At 38.2% G+C, this 26,777-nt stretch overlaps 1 protein-coding gene across 1 annotated transcript in view; it reads left to right on the top strand.

Moving 5' to 3' along the window:
• Positions 1 to 26,777, top strand: part of LOC133658899 (interleukin-1 receptor accessory protein-like 1-B) — a 1,088,311-nt gene that overhangs the window by 559,003 nt on the left and 502,531 nt on the right. The gene's annotated exons all lie outside the window — the stretch shown is intronic.

Genomic DNA, 26,777 nt, shown 5'->3' with positions numbered 1-26,777 from the left:
GATCAAACTACATAAATAACATCCTGTAATTTGATTTTTGATATATATATTGATAGATTGAAAAGTAACACTAATGAGTTGACTGATGAACATTATCACATAATTTATTCAGAAAGTATAAATAACGAGGAATACAAATAGAATATCAATCAATATATACACATATATATACATATACATATATATATATACATATACATACATATATATATAAATATATATATGTATGTATATGTACATAGGGCGACCAGTTCAATGTTCGTCGAGTGGATCTAGCATAATATTGTGAGAGTCCAGTCCATAGTGGATCTAACATAACAGTGAATATATGTGAATTAATAGTGAATACTATTCACTGCAACTTGTAAGTGTAAAAAAAAACCAACAACATTATGATTTGTACATTTTCAGAATGGGCTTGTTCTATTTCTAAACAAAGAAAAACAATCCGAAGTTGTCTTTATTATTAAGTTATCGTGCCGTGATTTTACCAGTCCGGCCCACTTGGGAGTAGATTTTTCTCCATGTGGCCCCCCCGATCTAAAATGAGTTTGACACCCCTGGTCTAAATCACTAATCCTCGCCTCCATGGCGATAAATAAAGTACGTTTCTCACAAGTATCATCCCTGCAGGACGAGGAAAAGCTATAAATGCTTCACTACACACAGGAGGGGGACACAAAAATGCAATTTTTTTGTGGCCCCCTTTACATTTTGTTACCGGCACACTTTTGTGTGTGACAATCATTGGTACTTTAACTTTAACTACTGCACATATACAGTATAGGCATGGCCTTTTAAAATATTTTTTTTGTACACAGCTGCAGTTTATCGCGTAGCACATTTCAAAAAGTGCAAATGCCTTGTATTATTCACATGGCTCTTTCGAAGCCGTAAGACGCTTTATTTTTTGGGGGGGACGTCAACGCCGAGTCCTCACGCTCATTATGTCACGACTGTTTGTAAAAGTGTGCGAGCACACCGAGTGGTGTAGCCATTAGAGCATTGTTGCCGATTGTCTAGGTAGGTCGCTCCAGGCCACTAAAAGCAATTAGATTCTGGGATAAAATATGTATTTCTGCAACACCTACCGCACTCCCGAGAGGATACACACACACACACACACACACACACACACACACACACACACACACACACACACACACACACACACACACACACACACACACACACACACACACACACACACACAAATACTTAAATATGAAGTGGGTGCCTGAGAGAGCAGTATTTCCCAGTATGGATGCGGATGTCTGCAAGTAGATAGTTCTTCATTTTATTACGCTGCCTCGTATATTAGAATAGAATATGTTATATTGCACTCAAATGACCAAGAACTCGGCATTACAGAACGCTGCCTATGTGCAGTTGTAGTTTAACAGACACTATGACACGGCTCTCCATGCTCCATTAAGGACCTGCGCTGTAGGTCTCACACTGCTTGGCCGCCGCCAGCAGGGGCGCTGTTGAGAGAATTTTGAAGTTGACAGCATTATTCCGCTCAATGCAACACTGGCATAGAAACAGGAGTGCAGAACACTTGAAGAAAGATTTTTGGTAAATAGTAAATAGCCTCTTAAATAGAATAATAATAATACAATTATTATACGATAATAAAAATAATAATAATAATGGTAATAATGATAATACATCTATTATTATTAATAGCATTGTTATATTACATTGTGTGTGTATAAATATATATATATATATATATATATATATATATATATATATATATATATATATATATATATATATATATATATATATATATATATATATATATTAGTGTTGTTCCAATACCAATATTTTGGTACCGGTACCAAAATTGTTTCGATACTTTTCGATACTTTTCTAAATAAAGGGGACCACACAAAAGTGCATTATTGGCTTTATTTTACCAAAAAAAAAAAAAGTTTTATTATTGACCTCAAATAAAATAGTGAACATACAAGACAACTTGTCTTTTATTAGTAAGTAAGCAAACAAAGACTCCTAATTAGTCTGCTGACGTATGTAATTTTCCATTCTATTATTTTGTCAAAATTATTAAGGACAAGTGGTAGAAAATTGATTATTAATCTACTTGTTCATTCACTGTTAATATCTGCTTACTTTATCTTTTAACATGTATCTACACTTATGTTAAAATGTAGTAGGGGTGGGAATCTTTGGGCACCCCACCATTTGATTCAATTCCAATTCCTGGGGTGACAATTCAATTCAGAATCGATTGAAGGCGATTCTCGATTCCAACCGATTCTCGCATGAATTTTTATTATTTATTACAATTATTTTATATAATATTTATTAATAACTTTTTTAAAGCAGGTAACAGGTTAGAACATCTCATTCTGGTTTCATGGAAATGGCCTATCAACGTATTTTTTTAAATTTTTAGAAATGATTGTTAAAAAACCTTTTCATAGCTTTTTATAAAAAAAAAAAAAAAAAATTAATACATTTTTTAAAATTATGAATCGATTTGGAATTGGAAAGAAAAATAATAGTAATTCAGATCTGAATTGATTTTTTTTATGCACCCCTAGTAAATAACCTAATAAATTGAATAATACTATATAATATAATAATAGTAATAATAGAGTGTACTACTAATTTAGTAGTACAGTCTATTATTGCTATTATTATATTATTATAATTATATATATATATATATATATATATTATATATATATATTAGGGCTGCAACAACTATCTATGCGCAGAGGCAAATTTTTATTTTTTAATTTTCAATTTCAATTTTATTTTTTATTTTTATTTAATAAACCTTTATTTATAAACTGCAACATGTACAAACATCTGAGAAACAATAATCAAAATAAGTATGGTGCCAGTATGCTGTTTTTTTTTCAATAAAATACTGGAAAGGATAGAAATGTAGTTTGTCTCTTTTATCCGATTATTAATCGATCAATCGAAGTAATAATCGACAGATTAATCAATTATCAAATTAATCGTTAGTTGCAGCCCTAATATATATATATATATATATATATATATATATATATATATATATATATATATATATATATATATATATATATGTTTTGTACTCACAATCATTATTTTTATAATGCCAACGAATTTATTATCATGTTGTTAATGTATTATTAATAATCAAGAGTATAGACTTTTACTTTTGAATACAGATTATTGGTGAATAGTAAATAGATCATAATTAAATTATCACTATTATTATTTAATATTAACAATAATATTGTTGTTAAATTTTCTACCCAATAAATGGAACAAATACATATTCCAAGAGCAGCACAGTAGTGTACAGCATGTTTGTGTTAGTTATGGGTGAGGAAAGATTTTGATGGATGATGGTTTTTCTTCCCGTGAAGCGGCCATGCTTGTTTGCCTCTGTTTCTGAACAACAAAGACCACGCGGCCCGACCGCCTCTTCTTGTCCTCACCTCTCCATCTCCAGCTCTGCAATCGCTCTCTTTCCCTCACCAACCATCCTCTCCCGTGGACGAGTGGGCGAGGGTGAAATGTTAGCATGCAGTGAGCGATACGCGCTATAAGGAATCAGCATATACTTTCTGCCCAAGTGGAAATGGAGTCTAAGTCGGTCGTGCAACGAACCGCACGGTGTGTAGTCTACAAAAGCAAATAACTAGTTGGTGAAGGGTCAAACAAGATTGGTATTACAACAAGAGGGCATTTTCTGTATTTGAAGTATCATGAGTGGTCTAGCTGCAAACCTAGCGACTTTTTTTGCATGTTTTGGAGACATGAAAGCATTTTTTGGTTTCTGTAGCGCAGTGGTTCTCAAATGGGGGTACGCGTACCCCTGGGGGTACTTGAAGGTATGCCAAGGGGTACGTGAGATTTTTTTTAAATATTCTAAAAATAGCAACAATTCAAAAATCCTTTTTAAATATAAATAAAAACCTATCTTTTTTTCCAAATAGTTCAAGAAAGACCACTACAAATGAGCAATGTTTTGCACTGTTATACAATTTAATAAATCAGAAACTGATGACATAGTGTTGTATTTTACTTCTTTATCTCTTTTTTTCAACCAAAAATGCTTTTCTCTGATTAGGGGGCACTTGAATTAAAAAACAATCACTGAAAAAAGGTTGAGAACCACTGCTGTAGCAGGATGTAAATGTATTTTTTTTGTCCGTTATTACGCTAAAAACAAAAAAGTCACTACAACGTCCCAATTCCATTGTTCATGTTAATGAGCCAGTCAGTTGATTTGGCTCTGTGACGTAACATTATCAGGTAATGAGAAGGGACCTTTATTTTGAAGGCGAGTTGCTCCCTCCTCTAGTTTCCGGTAGTCTCTGCACGACTCGTTTACACACCAGACACATTTACGTGTTTCAGCGCTCCCAGTTTGTTGTTTCTTCCCACGAAGTGCCTTGGAAACATTGTCTGTAAGTCCTGTGTCTGTTTTATGAGTGACATGAAGACGTTGTGTGCGCGTGTAAAAGTAGAAATAGTACTGTGCGACGATAGCTTGTTCTTCTGTTTTAGCTTGTTGCTACTTAGCATGTAGCTTCTTTGCTCGCTAGCTCACTCCTGTAATGCTAGGTTCACACCGACGGCGCTTTAAAGCGGCATGCAAAGCGGCGTTATAGCGTAACAAAGCCTGATTAAAGCGTGAGGGTCCTAATGGATCGTGGGAAAGCTTGTAGTGAAGCGGGACATGCGGCAAGTTCGCCAAAATTTTTTAAACGGTTTAAAAAAATTCCGCGCTATGTCAAGAATGGAATAAAGCGCCGAAAGCGTGAAAAAGCGTGACAAAGCTCAGCAAAACTTGACTAAAAGCGTAGGAAAGCTTAACAGATCTTGGTTCAAAGCGTGGACCCCTACAAATAGGAAGTGACTGTGATATTGACTAGTGACATTGCAACTTTTATGTAAAACCAACACAGGATTACAAATCCATTCTCTTTTGCATCATTGCCTTTTTTATACGTTGATCATTGTTTCTGTACTTCTGTTAGAGTTTTCTGTTTGATGTTGCAGTTTGACATTACTGTCTATAATTTTTCTGTATGAAAATGTTAATAATAAAGACAATATGTTACGTTTTATAAAAGATAAATATTTATTAAGATGACAAAAATAAAAGAAATGAAGATATAAAACATAATATAACGAAAAAAAAGAGAAATTGAAAAAATAAATGAATATAAAAAATGTGTGGATAATTGCCTTTTATTATTTTCAACTAGCATAAGAAATGAAAGATAGATATTTATTAAGATGACAAAAATAAAAGAAATGAAGATATAAAACATAATATAACGGAAAAAAAAGAGAAATTGAAAAAATAAATGAATATAAAAAATGTGTGGATAATTGCCTTTTATTATTTTCAACTAGCATAACAAATGAAAGATAGATATTTATTAAAAGGACAAAAATAAAAGAAATTACGATATAAAACATAATATAACGAAAAAAAGAGAAATTGAAAAAATAAATGAATATAAAAAATGTGTGGCAAACAGTATACTGAGTTTTTCACATTTTTTTCTTATTTTTGTTGTAACAATGCACAACAGAGCTTGATAATCGTGTCAGAGCCTGATTTACAGCGTCAGGATCGCATCAAAGCGTAATAAAGTTCAATAAAACGTATCAAAGCGTGATTTAAAGCGTATCAAAGCGGGATCAAAGCGTGAGGAACGGTAACAAAGCGGCAACTAATTCGTATCAGAGCGTATCAGAGCGTATCAAAGCATAACATTACTTCAGAGATCGGGATATTCGTGGAAAAATTGACAAAAATGACGGCGCTTTGCTCGCCGCTTTAAAGCGCGGCAACCGCCGTTGGTGTGAACCAGGCATAAGAGAGGGTGCAATGTTTGTGTCTCTCCTCCTCAGTATATAATGTATATTATCCTGTGTTGTTTGCAACCATTCCATTTGTAAATCTTATTTATGTGTGGCTTTGAGTGTTACATGGGCTATGTACATAACTTTATGAGCACTGTTTACATCAATCAATCAATCAATGTTTATTTATATAGCCCTAAATCACAAGTGTCTCAAAGGGCTGCACAAGCCACGACGATATCCTCGGTACAGAGCCCACATAAGGACAAGGAAAAACTCACCCCAGTGGGACGTCGATGTGAATGACTATGAGAAACTTTGGAGAGGACCGCAGATGTGGGTAACCCCCTCACATCCCCCCCGACCGAAAGCAATGGATGTTGAGTGGGTCTGACATAATGTTGTGAAAGTCCAGTCCATAGTGGATCAAAAAGAGAATAAATAAGAGAAGATAACAAAAACAAAAGGGAAACAAGGAAAAGAGAAAACAAAGAAAGAAATGACCAATTAGACAAGAAGAAGACAAGGAAAAGTGCATTCTCTGTGAAAACCACTTAAGCTTCTTTTTTTAAAGATAAAAGGCCTGGACTCTTTTTTTTCCTTTTCCTTGGGATCTTCATGTTAACTATCTGTCAACTTGTTTACGTCACGGACACAGACACGTAGGACGGAATAGGGCTCGTTGGTAAATATCACAACCCTCTAGTCTTTTGATCAAATTTAACCATGCAGTACAGAATGCATAAAAAATTATATTAAACAAAACTAAGAATAAACAGAAGAAAGTCAATTTGCAGTTCTAATCATACTTTGATTTTTGTTCCTCCGACATTGTAATCAATTATGCAAATGAGACAATGATGTCATCCAGTGGCTTCTGGCCAATAGCTATTTATACTTACTGAGGAGCAGTGTTCGGGAAAAAAAAAACATTGTTAGTTAATAACAGTGTTACTAATGCTGTTAGTTTTAAAGTAATCTACCGTATTTTTCGGACTATAAGTCGCAGTTATAAGTCGCGACTTATGTGTGAAATTATTAACACATTACCGTAAAATATCAAATAATATTATTTAGCTCATTCACGTAAGAGACTAGACCAGGGGTGTCAAACTCATTTTAGATGGGGGGGCCACACGGAGAAAAATCTACTCCCAAGTGGGCCGGACTGGTAAAATCACGGCGCGATAAATTCAAAATAAAGACACATTAAGATTGTTTTCTTTGTTTGAAAATAGAAAAAGCACATTCTGAAATTGTACAAATCATAATGTTGTTGTGTTGTTTTGTTTTTGTTGTTGCAGTTAATAGTTTATATACTTTATTTGTAGTTATTTATATTTTCTGAACAAATTATGTGAAAATGTTGGTGTTAATTTTCAATCCATCAAGATAAAAAAATGATATAATGTGATGATGCTACAATGATACACATAATTGCTATTGTGACATCCAGTGGACACATTTAGAACAGCAGTTTATTTCATTCAAAAATTTTAGGTACATTTTTATACTTGGCAAACTCCTACTGCGGGCCGGATAAAACCTGTCCGCGGGCCTGATCCGGCCCTCGGGCCGTACGTTTGACACCCCTGGACTAAACGTATAAGATTTCATGGGATTTAGCGATTAGGAGTGACATATTGTTTGGTAAACGTATAGCATTTTCTATATGTTATAGTTATTTCAATGACTCTTACCATAATATGTTACGTTAACATACCAGGCACGTTCTCAGTTGGTTATTTATGCCTCATATAACGTACACTTATTCAGCCTGTTGTTCACTATTCTTTATTTATTTTAAATTGCCTTTCAAATGTCTATTCTGTGGGGTTGGGTTTTATCAAATAAATTTCCCCAAAAAATACGACTTATACTCCAGTGCGACTTATATATGTTTTTTTTCTTCCTTATTATGTATTTTCGGCTGGTGTGACTTACACTCCGGAGCGACTTATACTCCGAAAAATACGGTAATTACTTTAATGTATGTTGCAGCGCTTTAACAGATACATTTGATGTAAAGTGGTACGCTACTTTTGATCCGGACAAGACAGCTTTCGAATCCCAGAAACTGCACTACAGGAAGTAGCTGTCGACCAGTGCAAGCGGCAGTCACCGCACGCACGCACGCACGTAATGAACATTCGATAAAGTGACCACCATCAACAATCAGAAATCAGATATACTTTCATAATCCCCGAGGGGAAATTAACATTTTCAGAGCAGACAAACATTACAGGGAGACAGAACAGGATCGCTGACAGGTCTGCCAACTTCCGGCAAAAAAGGTGATAGTCTTAGCCTGGACCCCTGGAGAGGGGGTCAAGACTAAGGCCAAGGAAAAAAATAACTCATAGCCATAGCACACATAAGCATGTGTGTAAGAGGGAAACATCAAACATCACAGAACACAGAATCAAAAAACACAGGACGAGATGTTGAACAGTCCCTTGTGCCAAATGTGGAGAGTACTCACTCGAGATGTCCTTGTTGTTGAGAGTGGTTGACAGACAACGTGGGGGTGTGGGGGGTGGGGTGTTCTTGTGAGTTGTATGGGATATGAGACTTGGTCAGGGTTAAATTCCAGGACAATTGGACAAGCGACACATCTTCAGTAGTGTGCCCTTGCATCATTGGGTGTTTCGGCCTTCAAACACTATACACCCTCCACAAAGGTGGCCCGCCGAAGGATGATCAGTCCTCAGCTTGTGTCCCGTGCTCAACTGTTCCTGAAATTCACCCTGTTATACTGCTGTTTTTGGGGCCCAACTGGGGTCCTTCCGCTTGAGCCAAATCCACTGGCTGCTTCTTTCGGCTGCCTCTGAGACTGCTCTGGTGGTCCTCCGCAGGGCCTGACCGTGGCTGCCGAGTTCCCTCAGCAGTCTGATGGTAGACGACGCCACAAATCCTCTGCATCCCACTTCAACTGGATAGACTTTGGTGTTCCAGCCACGCTGCCTCGCTTCTTCTGCTAGCTCTGAGTAGCGCAGCTTCTTACGTTCATAGGCCTCCTCCACAGAGTTCTCCCATGGGACTGTGAGCTCTATGACGTAAGCAGTCTTCACCGAAGGGGACCAGAGCACCAAGTCTGGCCTGAGGTTGGTAGAAGCAATCTCAGGTGGGAAAACCAGTTGCTTGCCGATGTCTGCCAGCATCTTCCAGTCGCGGGCCCTGTATAGGTGTCCTGCTTCTGGTTTGGTGGAAAGCTGTTTGGGTGTTTTCCCGCCCTCTCGGACAAACATTGTTGTCTTCATGGGATTGGATACTCTTGGTGGCAAGGAGTTGACGGCACCACGCATACTCTCCAGGGCTGATGCCAAGCTCTTGAGGACCTGGTTGTGTCGCCAGGTGTATCTCCCCTGCGTTAGGCTCGTCTTACATCCTGTCATGATGTGTCTGAGGGTTGCTGGAGTTGGGCAGAGGGCACAGATTGGATCCTCGCCATACCACTGATGGAGATTCTTTGGTGATGGGAGCACATCATACGTTGCTCTGATGATAAAGCTGATTTTACTTGCTTCCATCTGCCATAGCTCCTTCCAGCTTATCTTTCTCCTCTCCACTCCTTCCCACTGCATCCATTGCCCCTGTTTGGCGAGAGAGACAGCCTTCGCACTCCTTAAGACCTCCTCCTGGCGACGCACCTCCTCCACCACCAGCGTCCTCCGCTCTGATGTTGTAGCATTTTTCCAGGATGGTTCTCTTGCAGTCAGGCCAAAGCCTCCTCTTCCCTGTTGGACCTTTCCCACGATGTCTCTGTGCCTCAGGGCTGCTGTAGCTTGCTGCACCGCATCGGATGGTGTCCACTTCCGCCCAGTTACTAGGGGCGGTGCAACAGTACTAATGGTCTTGTCTCTGGAGTCCTTCAGTGTCATCTGGAGTCTAACTTTAGAACACTTGTATTCCTCAGTTAGACTAGTGAGAGGTAGCTCCAGGATCCCTTTGCCGTAGAGGCCGATGTTACTTAGACATTGTGGAATGCCAAGCCACTTTTTTGCATATGAAGTGATGGTTCGCTCCATCTTCTCCACAGTGGTTACTGGAACTTCATACACAGTGAGTGGCCACATTGTCCGGGGGAGGAGTCCAAATTGTAGGCACCAAAGCTTCAGTTTCCCTGGCAGTAGAGTCTTGTCTATGTTATCCAGGCTCTTCGCGATCTCTTGCCTTAGTTGTTCTATTTGTTGTTTGTCCTTGAGGCTTGCATTGTACCATCTGCCCAGGCTTTTGACAGGCTGCTCAGACACCGTTGGAATAGGGTCTTTGCCGATGTAGAACCTTGTATCTCTCAGCACCCCCTTGATTATGGAGATGCTTCGAGATTTACTAGGCTTGAATTTCATTCGGGCCCACTCGATGTTCTCCTGCAGCTTTCCAAGTAGACGCTTAGTGCATGCTGCAGTAGTGGTTAGTGTTGTCATGTCGTCCATGTAAGCCCTGATAGGTGGAAGACGGAGCCCAGCCCTGGTTCGTTCACCACCCACCACCCACCTTGAGGCCCTCATGATGACTTCCATGGCCATTGTGAAAATCAGGGGTGAAACTGTGCAGCCTGCCATGATGCCTACTTCCAAGCGCTGCCATGTTGTAGTAAAGTTGGCTGTTGTGAAGCACAGCTGCAGGTCTTGGAAGTAGTTCTTGACCAGTGTGGTGATGGGTTCTGGTACAAGGAAGAAGCTAAAAGATTCCCAGAGAAGTTCATGGGGAACTGAGCCAAATGCATTGGCCAGGTCGAGGAAGGTTACATGAAGATCTCTCTTATCCTTCTTGGCTGCTTGGATCTGATGCCAGATCATGCTTGTATGTTCTAGGCAGCCAGAGAATCCTGGAATTCCAGCTTTCTGTACAGATGTATCAATGTATTTGTTCTTTACCAGGTATGTGGACAGCCTCTGAGACACCACGCTGAAAAAGATTTTCCCCTCAACATTGAGAAGACAGATTGGTCTGAACTGGCTGATTTCCGATGCATCCTTTTCTTTAGGTATTAGCACACCACCAGCCCTTCGCCAAGCCTTGGGTATTCCTTGCTTCTGCCACACTACCCTCATGAGTTTCCACAGAAAGCGTAGTACATCCGGTGCGTTCTTGTAGAGCTTATATGGTACTCCGTTAGGTCCCGGAGCCGATGCTGCTCTTGCTCGTCGGACTGTGTTCTCTACTTCTTTCCATTTCGGAGGGCTAGTGTCCAGGTTGAATACAGGTGGTTGAATTGGCGGGATTTCAGGTGGGATGACTATATGCTCCTGCCTTTTTGAGTCGTGGTGAATCTTTTCCAGGTGTTGCTCCAGTTCCTGCTTTGATGTTTTCAAAGTTCCGCTTTTTTCCTTTGTGAAGAGGTCTTTGACAAACTTGAAGGGGTCTTTATAGAAACGAGTTCTTGTGTGTTCTTTCTTCTTGCGAAGCTTCCTCAAGTTTTCCGCTCTCCGCAAGGTTGCTAGCCGGCTCTTGATGTCTGCTTGGAGTAGCATGAGACCTTCCCTCTCAGCGTCGTCTGCTTTTTCCATAGCTTTCTTATCTGCCTCCTCTCTCTGATAAGCCTGTCGATCTCCTGCTGCCTCCTGGATTTAGCTGGCGGTGGTAGATTCTTTCCACTTCTCCCTTTGCTCACTCCAAAACGTTCTTGTCCGTAGTTGTAAATTATGTCGCCCATCCTTTCGATCTTTCCCTCTGCTGTGCCTGTTTGTTGCTCCAGGATTTCTCTAAGGTCCCTGTTGATTGTCTCCCATTCTTTCTTGTCAACAGATTTGGGCCACTTTACACCAGGTTTGTGCGCTTTGATCTTTCTCTCCATTGGAGGTCTTTGTGGTTGTGCGGGCTCCTCCACCAGCATGTCTGTGCTTGTATTACCTTCTTCAGATACAGGGGTGCTGATGCTCTGCGAACTTTGGTTTGTGTCCCGTCGCTGTGCTTCACTCGACTGACTTGACTGATTACTTCGTAACAAGTATTGATCAATGCGAGGCCCTTGTCTCTGCTCTCTCAGGCACCTTTTCCTCCCTTGATGGATCTTTAAGCCCGTTGTTGATGTTACTTTGTTCCAACCACAGATGCACACCTGAAGCTTGTGTCCCACTGCTGTTGTTGCTGTCTCGTGTGTTGTGCTCTCCTTGTTCATAGTGATTTCCGTTCCTAGGTCAGTAACCGTGTTGTCAGCCAATGAGCCATCTTGCGCCCCCGCTCTCAAAGGACATTAAAGCCATTAAAAGAGCAGAGTTCATGCAACCAGCCATTTCTACATACAGCTACAAAAGTAAAACAGCAACAACAACAACAAACATATTCACTGTGGTGGCCTCTGCGTTGTTGCACGCCATCGTTTGCTGGGGTGGGGCGAGCATGAGCATGGCCAGAGACAGGAGCAGACCCAACAAAGCAACCAAGAAAGCCGACTCCACCCTCGGCAATAAAGTGACCACCATCAACAATAATAATCCAACAAGAAGAGACACAGCCATTGACACACGTTCAATCGTCTTAGAATAGAATAGAATGCCTTTTATTGTCACTATACAGAGGTACAATGAGATTAAAAGCAACTCCAGAATCAGTGTGACAGTCTAAAAATATGCAAACCATAGGAAGGAAAGATACGAACAATTGTGCAAAAGGAGGTGAGGTGCAGTGTTGTTTTTGACAACCATCTTACATTTAGTCTTAGTCTTTTGGACTAAAATGCTTATTAGTTTTAGTCACATTTTAGTCACTTTTATATGGGATAGTTTTAGTCCAGTTTTAGTCGACGAAAAGTCAAAAGGGTTTTAGTCTAGTTTTAGTCGATGAAAAGTCAAAAAGGTTTTAGTCTAGTTTTAGTCCCAAAAAAAAGAATAAAAAGTATAATATAAGTATGGTCTTTTAACAAATTAATTCAGGTCAATAAGTATTGGAGATTGCTGTTGGGCAGTGTCCCACATAAGTTGTGAAAATAGCAGCAGATCTATAAGTTCAACCCATTGTAAGCTTGCAGATCTGCTATTTTCACAAATAATAACAATAAAGGAATGGTTTTAGACATACAGCAAATTTCTAATCCAAGGATTGTGTATTACACACAGATAAAGTGGTAACAGTGGAATCAAAGTTCATTACTCCAAAAAAAGCCAAAAAACAAAAACATTCTACTTCAGCAATTGTGGCTTTATTTCTCAGAATTTGTTAAAGTACAATGAACATAAACATGCCCAAAATATGAGTGATGGATGAGGAACACATATGCTCAACTTGGCCCTGTCTGCCAGTGCAATTACAACAGATATCATACAACCCCACTCTCTTTCATTTGTGCTAACCATGTAATAAAATAATCCATTAGTTCCTGATTCCTTAATGGGGCTGCACAACGTCACTTGTGGCTTTTAGGCTAAAGCTAGCAGACTCTACGTATAACAGTAACTCCACCTGTTTAACGTATCGAGTTACGTGCTGACAGAACGTACTCACAAAGAGATAACCACACCGTCACTGAATGTAAACATGGCTAAACATGCTGCTAAAGTAACACACACATAATGAATTGGCCACTTCCTGGTACCCGGCTTATAAGCCCAGCCAATTGGACCGCGGCGGTCACGTGACCAGAAAGAGTAAATAGCAGGCAAGAGCATACCAGTCAAATTCAAAAAGGTATGAATTTGACACCTGCGTTACACACAATAAACAGAAATGTCATGCATTTTAAACGTCTGACGGAGTACCCACTAACATTTTCGTCCGTTCTCGTCTCGTCAACGAAAACTCACACACGTCTCGTCGTGTGTTCGTCATCAGAGAGACAGGTTTATCTCGTCACCGTCTCGTCATCGTCATGAAAAAAAGTGGCGTCAACGAAAGGATTTCGTCATCGTCATCGTTGACGAAAACAACACTGGTAAGGTGCACAGTCCAGTCCTGAGAACGAATGTTCTGAATGTGTTGTTTAAATATGAAATATTCTACTACATACATGTATACAGAAGCTTATCAACTATCAGTGAAAACCTTCCACAAGGGATCTATACTTAAAATCCGCAGACTACTAATGCTGACGTCACGCTTCTTTCGGCAACAAGCACCGCCTTTTAAAGACACGCGCACTCTTCTCTCATGAAACGTCTCTCTACTGCATACACCATATAAGAAATGCATTATTTACTTTCCCAAGTAATTAATCACATCTATTAAACAATTATTATGTTACTAATTCAATTACCTTTCTTGGGAACGTAACGAGTAACTGTACAAATCGACTTTTTTCAAGTAATTTTCCTAGAACTGCTGAGGAGTTATGGTGTTTTTTAGGTTGTTTTCTATCTTGTTTTGTCGCCTTGAAAGGACGGTCAGTCGGCACTGAGCAGCTTTTGGGGGACTTTATTTAGATGTCTTTTTTTTTGCAGTCCTTTGAGACACTCGTGATTTAGGGCTATATAAATAAACTTTGATTGATTGATGTCATTAAACATGTCTCGTATTGCAATGAAAGAATTAAATAACACAGTAAACGTGCTAAACAACTTCTCTTTTGTAGTAAGTAAACAAACAAAGGCTCCTAATTAGTCTGCTGACGTATGCAGTAACATATGATGTCATTTCTCATTCTATTATTTTGTCAAAATAATGAGGGACAAGCGGTAGGAAAATGATTAATAATCTACTTGTTCATTTACTGTTATTATCTGTTATTTTATGTTTCAACATGTTCTATCTACACTCCTGTTAAAATGTAATAATCACTTATTCTTCTGTTGTCTGATACCTAACATACGTTTTGGGTGATACTACAAATTTGGGTATCGATCCGATACCAGGTAGTTACAGGGCCACATATTGATCATAGTTCCGGAGTTGAACATTTTATAAATTACCAAAAAAAACATTTGTGATGATAAAAAATATTGATGTAGTTATTGTAGTATTGACTAGAAATGTTGATATCGTTACTATAGATATCTGTGTTGACCCACACTTTTGTTTACATTCAGGAGTGCTGGATTGTTGTTAGCTGTTAGCTATTGTATCCTCCTACGGTGTGTAGTGAAGCAGGTTTAGATATTTCTCGTCCTGCAGGGATGATACTTGTAAGAAACAGTTAGTTTGTCGCAATTGAGGCGAGGATTAGTGATTTCGAAGTAGCTAAAACACTACGGAGAGACATTAACTGTTAACTAGCTATTAGTTAGCTAAGTTTCTGCTGTTCTGACTAAAGTTAAAGTTAAAGTACCCATGATTGTCACACACACACTAGGTGTGGCGAAATTATTCTCTGCATTTGACCCATCAGCCTTGATCACCCCCTGGGAGGTGAGGGGAGCAGTGAGCAGAGGCCGCGCCCACGCCCGGGAATCATTTTTGGTGATTTAACCCCCAATTCCAACCCTTGATGCTGAGTGCAGGGGAGGTAATGGGTCCCATTTTTATAGTCTTTGGTATGACTCGGCCGGGGTTTGAACTCACGACCTACCGATCTCAGGGCGGACACTCTACCCACAAGGCCACTGAGCAGACTACGAGGAGCACTGAGTATTATTAAAGGCCTACTGAAACCCACTACTACCGACCACGCAGTCTGATAGTTTATATATCAATGATGAAATCTTAACATTATAACACATGCCAATACGGCCGGGTTAACTTATAAAGTGACATTTTAAATTTGCCGCTAAACTTCCGGTTCGAAACGCCTCTGAGGATGACGTATGCGCGTGACGTAGACCGGCGAACACGGGTATGCCTTCCACATTGAAGCCAATACGAAAAAGCTCTGTTTTCATTTCATAATTCCACAGTATTCTGGACATCTGTGTTCGTGAATCTGTTGCAATCATGTTCATTGCATTATGGAGAAGGAAGCTGAGCAAGCAAAGAAGAAAGTTGTCGGTGCGAAATGGACGTATTTTTCGAACGTAGTCAGCAACAACAGTACACAGCCGGCGCTTCTTTGTTTACATTCCCGAAAGATGCAGTCAAGATGGAAGAACTCGGATAACAGAGACTCTAACCAGGAGGACTTTTGACTTCGATACACAGACGCCTGTAGAGAACTGGGACAACACAGACTCTTACCAGGATTACTTTGATTTGGATGACAAAGACGCAGACGTGCTACTGTGAGTATGCAGCTTTGGCTTCTAAACATTTGATCGCTTGACCGTATGTGCGCAACTTTTTTTTGCGTATGTACGTAACTTTTTAAAAATATATAAGCTTTATGAACCTTGGGTTAGGTGAACGGTCTTTTGGGCTGAGTGATTGTGTGTGTTGATCAGGTGTTTGAATTGTATTGGCGTGTTCTATGGAGCTAGGAGCTAGCAGAGGAGCTAGGAGCTAGCGTAACAAACACGCAGGTGTTTTTATGCGGGATTAATTTGTGGCATAAGCCTGGTTGTGTTGTGGCTAATAGAGTATATATATGTCTTGTGTTTATTTACTGTTGTAGTCATTCCCAGCTGAATATCAGGTCACCCCCGGCTCTCACAGCATCTTCCCTATCTGAATAGCTTCAACTCCCCACTAGTCCTTCACTTGCACTTTACTCATCCACAAATCTTTCATCCTCGCTCAAATTAATGGGGAAATTGTCGCTTTCTCGGTCCGAATCTCTCTCACTTCATGCGGCCATCATTGTAAACAATAGGGAACTTTGCGTATATGTTCAACTGACTACGTCACGCTACTTCCGGTAGGGGCAAGCCTTTTTTTTTATCAGATACCAAAAGTTGCAATCTTTATCGTCGTTGTTCTATACTAAATCCTTTCAGCAAAAATATGGCAATATCGCGAAATGATCAAGTATGACACATAGAATAGATCTGCTATCCCCGTTTAAATAAAAAAAAATTCATTTCAGTAGGCCTTTAATGCAGTTAACTATTTTTTTTCAACAATTGTATGAAAGTTAAAAGTGTCCAAATGTATGATGACAGGATGCGGGACAGTATGCACGCACGCTTTGGGAGGATTATGGTAGATTTACAAGGCTTGGTAACAATGAGCATACCCAACCCTGGGGACACACTCAATAACTATAACAATGAAATGCTGCTAATTCCGTTTTAAATCTGCCCCGCAGGCTACCAACCGCCCTTGCTTTGCGGCTCGAGGGTCCGGTAGGAGATTCAGAGACACAATACATATTATTTTATAATTGCAGAGATATTATTTTCCATTCTGCCCGTAAATACCGCCCCTTTTTTTTTCCTTTTTGTTGAAGAGGTAGCCGCGCGAGACAAATGCTGGGCGTCCACTGAGAGTGCGTGCATCGTTTGTCTTTGAAGTGGCCACCCGATCCTTTTCCCTTATCGGCGAGCCGCTTGAATAATTCAGCAGCTTCTCATGTAAACGGGATCGCTTTAATTCCTGGCCTGCAGGTTTGTGTCTGGAGTTTGTCGTGGGTGTTTCAGCGTCGGGGCGGAATCTTGAATGTTCAGCGCACACCCTCTGCAATTAAACCATTAGAGGTTTGATTGCATGCCTCGACTCATTAACACTGTGCTCGCACTTGTGGAAACGTGTTTTGGCAAAGATGATAGGTGCACATTTTGGTGCGGTTCACTTAGAGTTCACGCTGGTATGTTTGTCATGCGCAGTAAAGAACGCAACCTTGTTGTCTCTCATGGACACACATCTGTTGTTGTTGACTTTGGACTGACTAGCGACTGCGTGACACCAAGGCCGCGGAGCAGAGACATGCGGCAGGCTTACACACACACATGCATCCAAAAAATATATACGCCAAACACACATACCCTACCCCCCATTCAACGCCCTTGACGCGACTCCCTTAGGGGTGATGGACGGATGGGCAGCACCTGGAGAGCTGCAGCCTGCCACCGTGGCCCCCACTCCCTGCCCTCTGTTGCCAGTCTCGAGATGTTGGCGAAGTTGGTAGAGTGGCCGTGTCAGCAATCGGAGGGTTGCTGGTTACTGGGGTTCAATCCCCGCCTTCTACCATCCTAGTCACGTCTGTTGTGTCCTTGGGCAAGACACTTCACCCTTTGCCCCTGATGGGTGCTGGTTAGCGCCTTGCATGGCAGCTACTGATGTTATCTCCATAGCTTGTGTGTACCAGTCAGTATGAGTTGGACTATCAACATCTATCCATTTTTTTAATATTACCCTTTATGTTATTATGCATATTGAAAGAAATGCATTTTTACTCTTTGATGACACGTTACTAAATTGATGGAGATCCCCAAGAATACGAGTTTGCAGTGTCATTGGGATATTTATTTTAAGGACTGTGATTGCTTCTTTTGTTGTTTTCAACCATAACTCTTTTATTCTCTGACATTCCCACAATAACCAAATTAAATAATAATCCAGATGCAGGACATCCCTGTTTTACTCCTCTTTTTAATGAAAAAGGTTCTGAAATATGATTATTGGTTTTGACTGATGCCATGGGCCTTGTATAAAGCATCTTAATCCATTGTATAAAATTATCTCCAAATCCAAATTTAGGTAATGTGCAAAACATAAATGAGCAGTTTATGCGGTCGAATGCCTTCTCCGCATCAACAGTACATACTGCTGTGGGATAAGTGAGACTTCTAGCATAGTAAATAACATTCAACAATTTCCTTGTATTGTCTGAAAATTGTGGACCTTCCATGAAGCCAGTTTGGTCAGTATGAATTAATTTTCCTATTACATTTGATAATCGTGTGGCTAAGATTTTTGCCAACATTCAAAAAGATTCTCTATTCATTCAATACATAGGATTTCAGCAGGATCTACCCCAGTCTGCTGACATGCAAGCAGAGTAGTAGATTTTTGTAAAAAGCTTTTATAATTGTAAAGGACAATGTTTTATCAATTGATTGCAATAATGTACATTTGTTTTAACTATTAAATGAACCAAAAATATGACTTATTTTATCTTTGTGAAAATATTGGACACAGTGTGTTGTCAAGCTTATGAGATGCGATGCAAGTGTAAGCCACTGTGACACTATTGTTCTTTTTTTTTTTTTTTTTTATAAATGTCTAATGATAATGTCAATGAGGGATTTTTAATCACTGCTATGTTGAAATTGTAACTAATATTGATACTGTTGTTGATAATATTCATTTTTGTTTCACTACTTTTGGTTTGTTTTGTGTCGTGTTTGTGTCTCCTCTCAGTTGCTGTTTATTGCAGTTCTGAGTGTTGCTGGGTCGGGTTTGGTTTTGGAATTGGATTGCATTGTTATGGTATTGCTGTGTATTGTTTTGTTGGATTGATTAATTAAAAAAAAAAAAAAATATATATATATATTTTTTTAATTGATTTTTTAAAAAACAATCGCGATTCGAATTTGAATCGATTTTTTCCCACACCCCTAATATATATATATATATATATATATATATATATATATATATATATATATATATATATATATATATATATATATATATATATATATATATATATATATATATATATATATGTATATATATATATATATATATATATATATATATATATATATATATATATATATATATATATATATATATATATATATATATATATATATATATTTAGTAGTGCTGTGAAATTGTACCTTATTAAATCAGATTAATCACACTTTTGAATTTGGATTAATCACAAATAATCACAAAATACCACCGGCTTGCATGATTGAAATTCACTTATGAAAAGACACCAATATTTGGACACAAATGCATACATGGATCGAAAAAATATTATAGTTGAATGCCACTAGTCAAATCAAATTGTGTGATTATGATCTGCCTGTAAACATGATTACTGCGAAACGTTATTGTAATCAATCACAATTTTTTTGACGGCCTTTACAGATATATATTTTTTATTTTTTGTTAGTTTGCAAACAATAATGGCAGCAGAGGTCGGCCATCTCTTCATGCAGAGCTTTAATTGCACACGTAATCAGGGACAAGAATCTCCAGCTGCATCAATATTTCAGAGGAACACATCAGACAAGTCAGCCTGCTGCTGCTTGATTTCTATTGTTTCGCAGCTGCTGTTCAGCCCGCCTCCTTTGTTACACATGCAGGTGTGTCGACATCATTACGGGAACGCATATCAACAATTTATCTGATTCATCTTTTTTTGTGGTCGTCGCCGCTTTCAAACAAGCTGTGTTTGCGTGCAAGAGCGGCCGCGCATCTCGATTAAACTGGGCCAGCGTCATAATGGGGGGAATGTTTTTTTGCATTATTAACCAAGCTGGCGTCGTCACACTCGTCTTAATTGAAAATGGTCCATCGTCTTTAACGCCGCTTCATTTATCCCTCCTCTTCATATAATTACAGTAATATATATACGACGGAAGGCACGGCCTCATAATGTACACAAGCTATTCCCTCAGCTTTACGTGCGTGCAGATAGTTATTAATAAAAGGGAACAAAAGAGCAGGATTATGCAGACTGATTTTCATTAAACTCGGTGTACAGGTGTTAGAAGTTCCTGGCAGAACCTCTTCCCTTCTGCCGCATATCAGACTAAAAATAATAAGCTACTTCATCTCATTTCTTCTGCATAGAACTATCGACCACCCAAGTCCCAGAATCTCATCAACACTCCACACCAATGTTAATAACTTTGGGGAGTGTGTTGCAAGAAAGGATGGCCTTGCTTGTTTAATGTTGATCATTTTTTTTCTGAATACATTTACAGTATTTCCGGACTATAAGTCGCACCGGTACATTAGCCGCACCCACTAAATTTTTAAAGAAAAATATGTATTATATATTAGCAGCACCGTAGATACGGTATATACCCGTACGTTGTAAAATGAGATATTTACTGAGAAAGAATTTGCCAATGTTTTTTTTACACACCTTACTGGTGCCTGTAACAAGGCAGTAAAACGGCCAATCAAACAAAACTGAAACGTCATCGATGTCTTTATTTATCCTTTATGAAATGAATAAGATTTTTCCTTTTTTTTTTTAATAAAAGGTTCAAAATGTTTCAATTCCAACACGCACTGTGACATTGTGACACAGGACTTGATCGTATTCATGCGTGTTGAATAAATACAACATTTTAAAAATGCAATTAATGACACCCTCGAAGAAAAAACTCGAAACATTTTAAATATTCTCAACCCTTTAACATACCTCTTAGTCATTACACTAGTCAGATTTACACATTCAGAAGAAATGACAGGATTACAATATTGTACTAGTCATTTTGTCTTGTCAAAGCATCTGCAGATAGCGCCACCATCAAACCACGTTCTATTTAAGTAACCATAAAAAAAATCAATAAATGTATTTAAAAAAAGAAAAAAAAAAAATTATATATATATATATATATATATATATATATATATATATATATATATATATATATATATATATATATATATATATATATATATATATATATATATATATATAATAGTATACAATTTAAAGCAGAGAAAACAATATGTGATTCAGAGTGTGTCCCTATACAATGTTCGATACTTTTCTAAATGAAAGGTACCACAAAAAAATTGCATTATTGGCTTTGTTTTAACTGAAAATACTTTGATACATTAAACACATGTTTCCTATTGCAATTAAAGAATTAAATAACACAGTAAACGTACTAGACAACTTCTCTTTTGTAGTAAGTAAGCAAACAGGTTACAAAACTCCAAATTACAACATATTATGTCATTTGTCATTCTATTATTTTGTCAAAATTATGAGGGACAAGCGGTAGGAAAATGAATAATAATCTACCTGTTCATTTACTGTTAATATCTGGTTATTTTATGCTTTAACATGTTCTATCTACACTTCTGTTAAAATGTAATAATCACTTGTTTTTCTGTTGTCTGATACCTAACATACGTTGTGGGTGATACTACAAATTTGGGTATCGATCTGATACCAGGTAGTTACAAGGTCATATATTGGTCATAGTTTATACATTTAATAAAATTTAAAAAAGATTTTGTGATGATAAAAAAATATCGATGTAGTTATTGTAGTATTGACTAGAAATGTCTCTTTTACTTGATATTTTTACTATCGATGTCTGTGTAGACCCACCCTTTTGTTTACATTCAGGAGTGCAAGCTTGTTGTTAGCTGTTAGCTATTGTATCCTCCTCCTTGTCCTGCAGGGATGATATTTATAACAAACAGTTCATTTGTCGCAATGGAGGCGAGGATTAGTGATTTAGAAGTAGCGGAGAGACGTTAGCTGCTAACTAGCTATTAGCTAGCTATGTTTCATAGCACCACTTGCAGAGTGGCGCTTCGGTGTTTATAGGTCCACATACTTTATTGTTGTTTTAATGCCAAAATACGTCTATTCTTTCTCCATCCTGCTTCTGCTTGCAAGTGCTGTGTGTGCACGTGTTGACTAACATGCACCACGGCTTGTACGCCAGCATTGTCACTGCGTTGTGCATCAAAAAAAAAAAGGCCGGTACTTTTCAAAGGCAGTAAAGTACTTGTTTTAAGTCATTAGTACCGCGGTACTTTATTAGTATTGGTATACTGTACAATCCTCCAAGCTGGTTTGGCTCGTTGTGTAAACAATCAACGCCTCAAGAGTTCCGCTGGACAATAGGTTGAGAGCCAAGCTGTCCTATTTTTTAAAACTGAGCATGCAATTGATGGAACTTGCATTCATTCCATTAAACTGTTGGCTTTTTATTAGAGATGTCCGATAATATCGGCCTGCCGAATTATTGGTATCGTTTTTTTTTATTATCGGTATGTTTTTTTGTTTTTTTTTAAATTAAATCAACATAAAAAACACAAGATACACTTACAATTAGTGCACCAACCCAAAAAACCCCCCTCCCCTATTTACACTCATTCACACTCATTCACACAAAAGGGTTGTTTCTTTCTGTTATTAATATTCTGGTTCCTACATTATATATCAATATATATCAATACAGTCTGCAAGGGATACAGTCCGTAAGCACACATGATTGTGCGTGCTGCTGGTCCACTAATAGTACTAACCTTTAACAGTTAATTTTACTCATTTTCATTCATTACTAGTTTCTATGTAACTGTTTTTGTATTGTTTTACTTTCTTTTTTATTCAAGAAAATGTTTTTAATTTATTTATCTTATTTTATTTTATTAATTTTTTTAAAAAGGACCTTATCTTCACCATACCTGGTTTTCCAAATTAGGCATAATAATGTGTTAATTCCACGACTGTATATATCAGTATCGGTTGATATCGGTATTGGTTGATATCGGTATCGGTAATTAAAGAGTTGGACAATATCGGAATATCGTATAGCGGCAAAAAGCCATTATCGGACATCCCTAGTTTTATACATGTGAATTATATTTTGTGAAGTGAATTATATTTATATAGCGCTTTTCTCTAGTGACCCAAAGCGCTTTCACATAGTGAAACCCAATATCTAAGTTACATTTAAACCAGTGTGAGTGGCACTAGGAGGAGGTGGGTAAAGGGTCTTGCCTAAGGACACAACGGCAGTGACTAGGATGGTGGAAGCGGGGATCGAACCTGGAACCCTCAAGTTGCTGACACGGCCACTCTTCCAACCGAGCTTGACCGCCCCAGCCATTGTCAAATAGATACCGGCTGGAATTGACTTATGCCGTTCTTTAAGTTGAGTTTTTGATTGATTGATTGAAACTTTTATTAGTAGGTTGCACAGTGAAGTACATATTCCGTACAATTGACCACTAAATGGTAACACCCGAATAAGTTTTTCAACTTGTTTAAGTCGGGGTCCACTTAAATTGATTCATGATACAGATATATACTATCATCATAATACAGTCATCACACAAGATAATCATCAGAGTATATACATTGCATTATTTACATTATTTACAATCCGGGGTGTGGGATATGGAGGGGGGTGGGGGTGGGGGGGCGGGGGGTTTAGGTTTGGTTGGTAGATGGAGTGGTAATAAACTTACTCAGTGGCCTAGTGGTTAGAGCAGGGGTCACCAACCTTTTTGAAAGCAAGAGCTACTTCTTGGGTACTGATTAATGCGAAGGGCTACCAGTTTGATACACACTTAAATAAATTGCCAGAAATAGCCAATTTGCTCAATTTACCTTTAACTCTATGTTTCTATTAATAATTAATGATATTTACACTTAATTGAACGGTTTAAAAGAGGAGAAAACACGAAAAAAATTACAATTACATTTTGAAACATAGTTTGTCTTCAATTTCGACTCTTTGAAATTCAAAATTCAACCGAAAAAAAGAAGAGAAAAACTTTAAAAAATAATTTATGGAACATCATTAGTAATTGTTCCTGATTAAAATTAATTTTAGAATTTTGATGACATGTTTTAAATAGGTTAACATCCAATCTACACTTTGTTAGAGTATATAGCAAATTGGACCAAGCTATATTTCTAACAAAGACAAATGACTTTTTTTTCTAGATTTTCCAGAACAAAAATGTAAAAAAAAATTCAAAAGACTTTGAAATAAGATTTAAATTTGATTCTACAGATTTTCTGGATTTGCCAGAATAATTTTTTTGAATTTTAATCATAATAAGTCTGAAGAAATATTTCACGAATATTCTTCGTTGGAAAAATAGAAGCTAAAATGAAGAATTAAATTAAAATCTATTTATTATTCTTTACAATAAAAACATTTTTTTTACTTGAACATTGATTTAAATTGTCAGGAAAGAAAAGGAAGGAACTTAAAAGGTAAAAATGTATATGTGTTTAAAAATCCTAAAATAATTTTTAAGGTTGTATTTTTTCTCTAAAATTGTCTTTCTGAAAGTTATAAGAGGCAAAGTAAAAAAATGAATGCATTTATTTAAACAAGTGAAGACCAAGTCTTTCAAATATTTTCTTGGATTTTCAAATTCTATTTGAGTTTTGTCTCTCTTAGAATTAAAAATGTCGGGCAAAGCGAGACCGGCTTGCTAGTAAATAAATACAATTTAAAAAATAGAGGCAGTTCACTGGTAAGTGCTGCTATTTGAGCTATTTTTAGAATAGGCCGGCGGGCTACTCATCTGGCCCTTACGGGCTACCTGGTGCCCGCGGGCACCGCGTTGGTGACTCCTGGGTTAGAGTGTCCGCCCTGAGATCGGTAGGTTGTGAGTTCAAACACCGGCCAAGTCATACCAAAGACTATAAAAATGGGACCCATTACCTCCCTGCTTAGCACTTAGCATCAAGGGTTGGAATTGGGGGTTAAATCACCAAAAATGATTCCCGGGCGCGGGCACCGCTGCTGCTCACTGCTCCCCTCACCTACCAGGGGGTGAACATGGGGATGGGTCAAATGCAGAGGAAACAATTCACCACAGCTAGTGTGTGTGTGACAATCATTGGTACTTTAACTTTAACTTAACAGTTTTTTTTTGTTGTTGTTTTTTTTGGCAAAACCTCATGGCAACATGTTAATTATGCGGACACGTTAATTACTGGTTACTTTCTAAAAGGTTTCTGCCTTAGAGACTTTGTATGTGTAAGTAATATGCATCACATACTTTACGTGGAAAAAACACGGTATGTAACTTTTCCACCCTGTTGTGCTAATAAGCCGACATTGCTTGGTTACGCATTTCTCTCTGCGGACGCCCGATTGTCACAGTCGGGCTCCATCGAGTAGTTTCAAGCCGTGGCCTGAAAAGTTCCCAGTTTCATTGAATGCAGCCCGAGTGTGCTCCCCTGCACATGTGCAAGTGTGTTGTTCATTAATGGGCAGGCTGCCTGAGTCTAGGCCTTGGGCAGTGTGTCATTAGGTCTCTCTCTCTGGACTCTCCAAGTGTCAAATCTGGCTGGAGATGTCTTTTTCCTGACGGGCTGGATGGGTCAATGACCCAGCCTCGACCCACTTCCCCACAACCCACCCCCTCACCACACCACGGTCACTTTGATTTAACGTCACATTTGTTATTCATGTCCATGTTTTATTTACATATTCAGTATGTATGTATGAATGTGTGTGTGTGTGTGGTTTCACACAGATTTTCTCCTATTTTTGGACCTTTTTTTTAAATTTTCTGTAGATTACTTACTATAGTAGAGGTTAGGAGTGTCTCAATACAACCTTTTCACTTCCGATACCTACATTGGCGCTTTGAGTATTTGCGCTATTAATATTGATCTAACAGGATTTTTTTTGTTTTGTTTGTTTGTATATTTAAATGTATTATCTAGCGTGAGAAAAAAAAAAGTGAAATGACTCAAAGAGACAATGGCTTGTATAAAAAACATTGGCCTATTTCGGGGGTCGGCAACCCGCGGCTCTAGAGCCGCATGCGGCTCTTTAGCGCCGCCCTAGTGGCTCTCTGGAGATTTTTCAAAAATGTATGAAGAATGGAAAAAGATGAGGGGAAAAAATGTATTTTTTTGTTTTAGTATGGTTTCTGTAGGAGGACAAACATGACACAAACCTCCCTAATTGTTATAAATCACACTGTTTATATTAAATATGCTTCACTCATTCGAGTATTTGGCGAGCGCCGTTTTGTCCTACTTATTTTGGCGGTCCTTGAACTCACCGTATAGTTTGTTTACATGTATACATTTCTCCGACTTTCTAGGACGTGTTTTATGCCACTTTTTCTGTCTCATTTTGTCCACCACACTTTTAACGTCGTGCGTGAGTGCACAAAGGTGAGTTTTGTTGATGTTATTGACTTGTGTGGAGTGCTAATCAGACATATTTAGTCACTGCATGACTGCAAGCTAATCGATGCTAACATGCTATTTAGGCTAGCGATATGTACATATTGCATCATTATGCCTCATTTGTAGCTATATTTGAGCTCAATTAGTTTCCTTTAAGTCCTCTTAATTAAATTTATATCTCATGACACATGTAATATGGCTTTTAATTGTTTGCGGCTCCAGACAGATTTTTTTTTTGTATTTTTGGTCCAATATGGCTCTTTCAACATTTTGGGTTGCCGACCCCTGGCCTATTTGTTATTTACCCTCTGGAATTGACGTATGCTGTCTTTAAATTGGGATTAAAGTTAAA

This window comes from Entelurus aequoreus, linkage group LG10, assembly GCF_033978785.1.
Source record: "Entelurus aequoreus isolate RoL-2023_Sb linkage group LG10, RoL_Eaeq_v1.1, whole genome shotgun sequence".
Classification (NCBI taxonomy): Eukaryota; Metazoa; Chordata; class Actinopteri; order Syngnathiformes; family Syngnathidae; genus Entelurus; species Entelurus aequoreus.
This window is presented reverse-complemented; position numbering and strand designations above follow the sequence as displayed.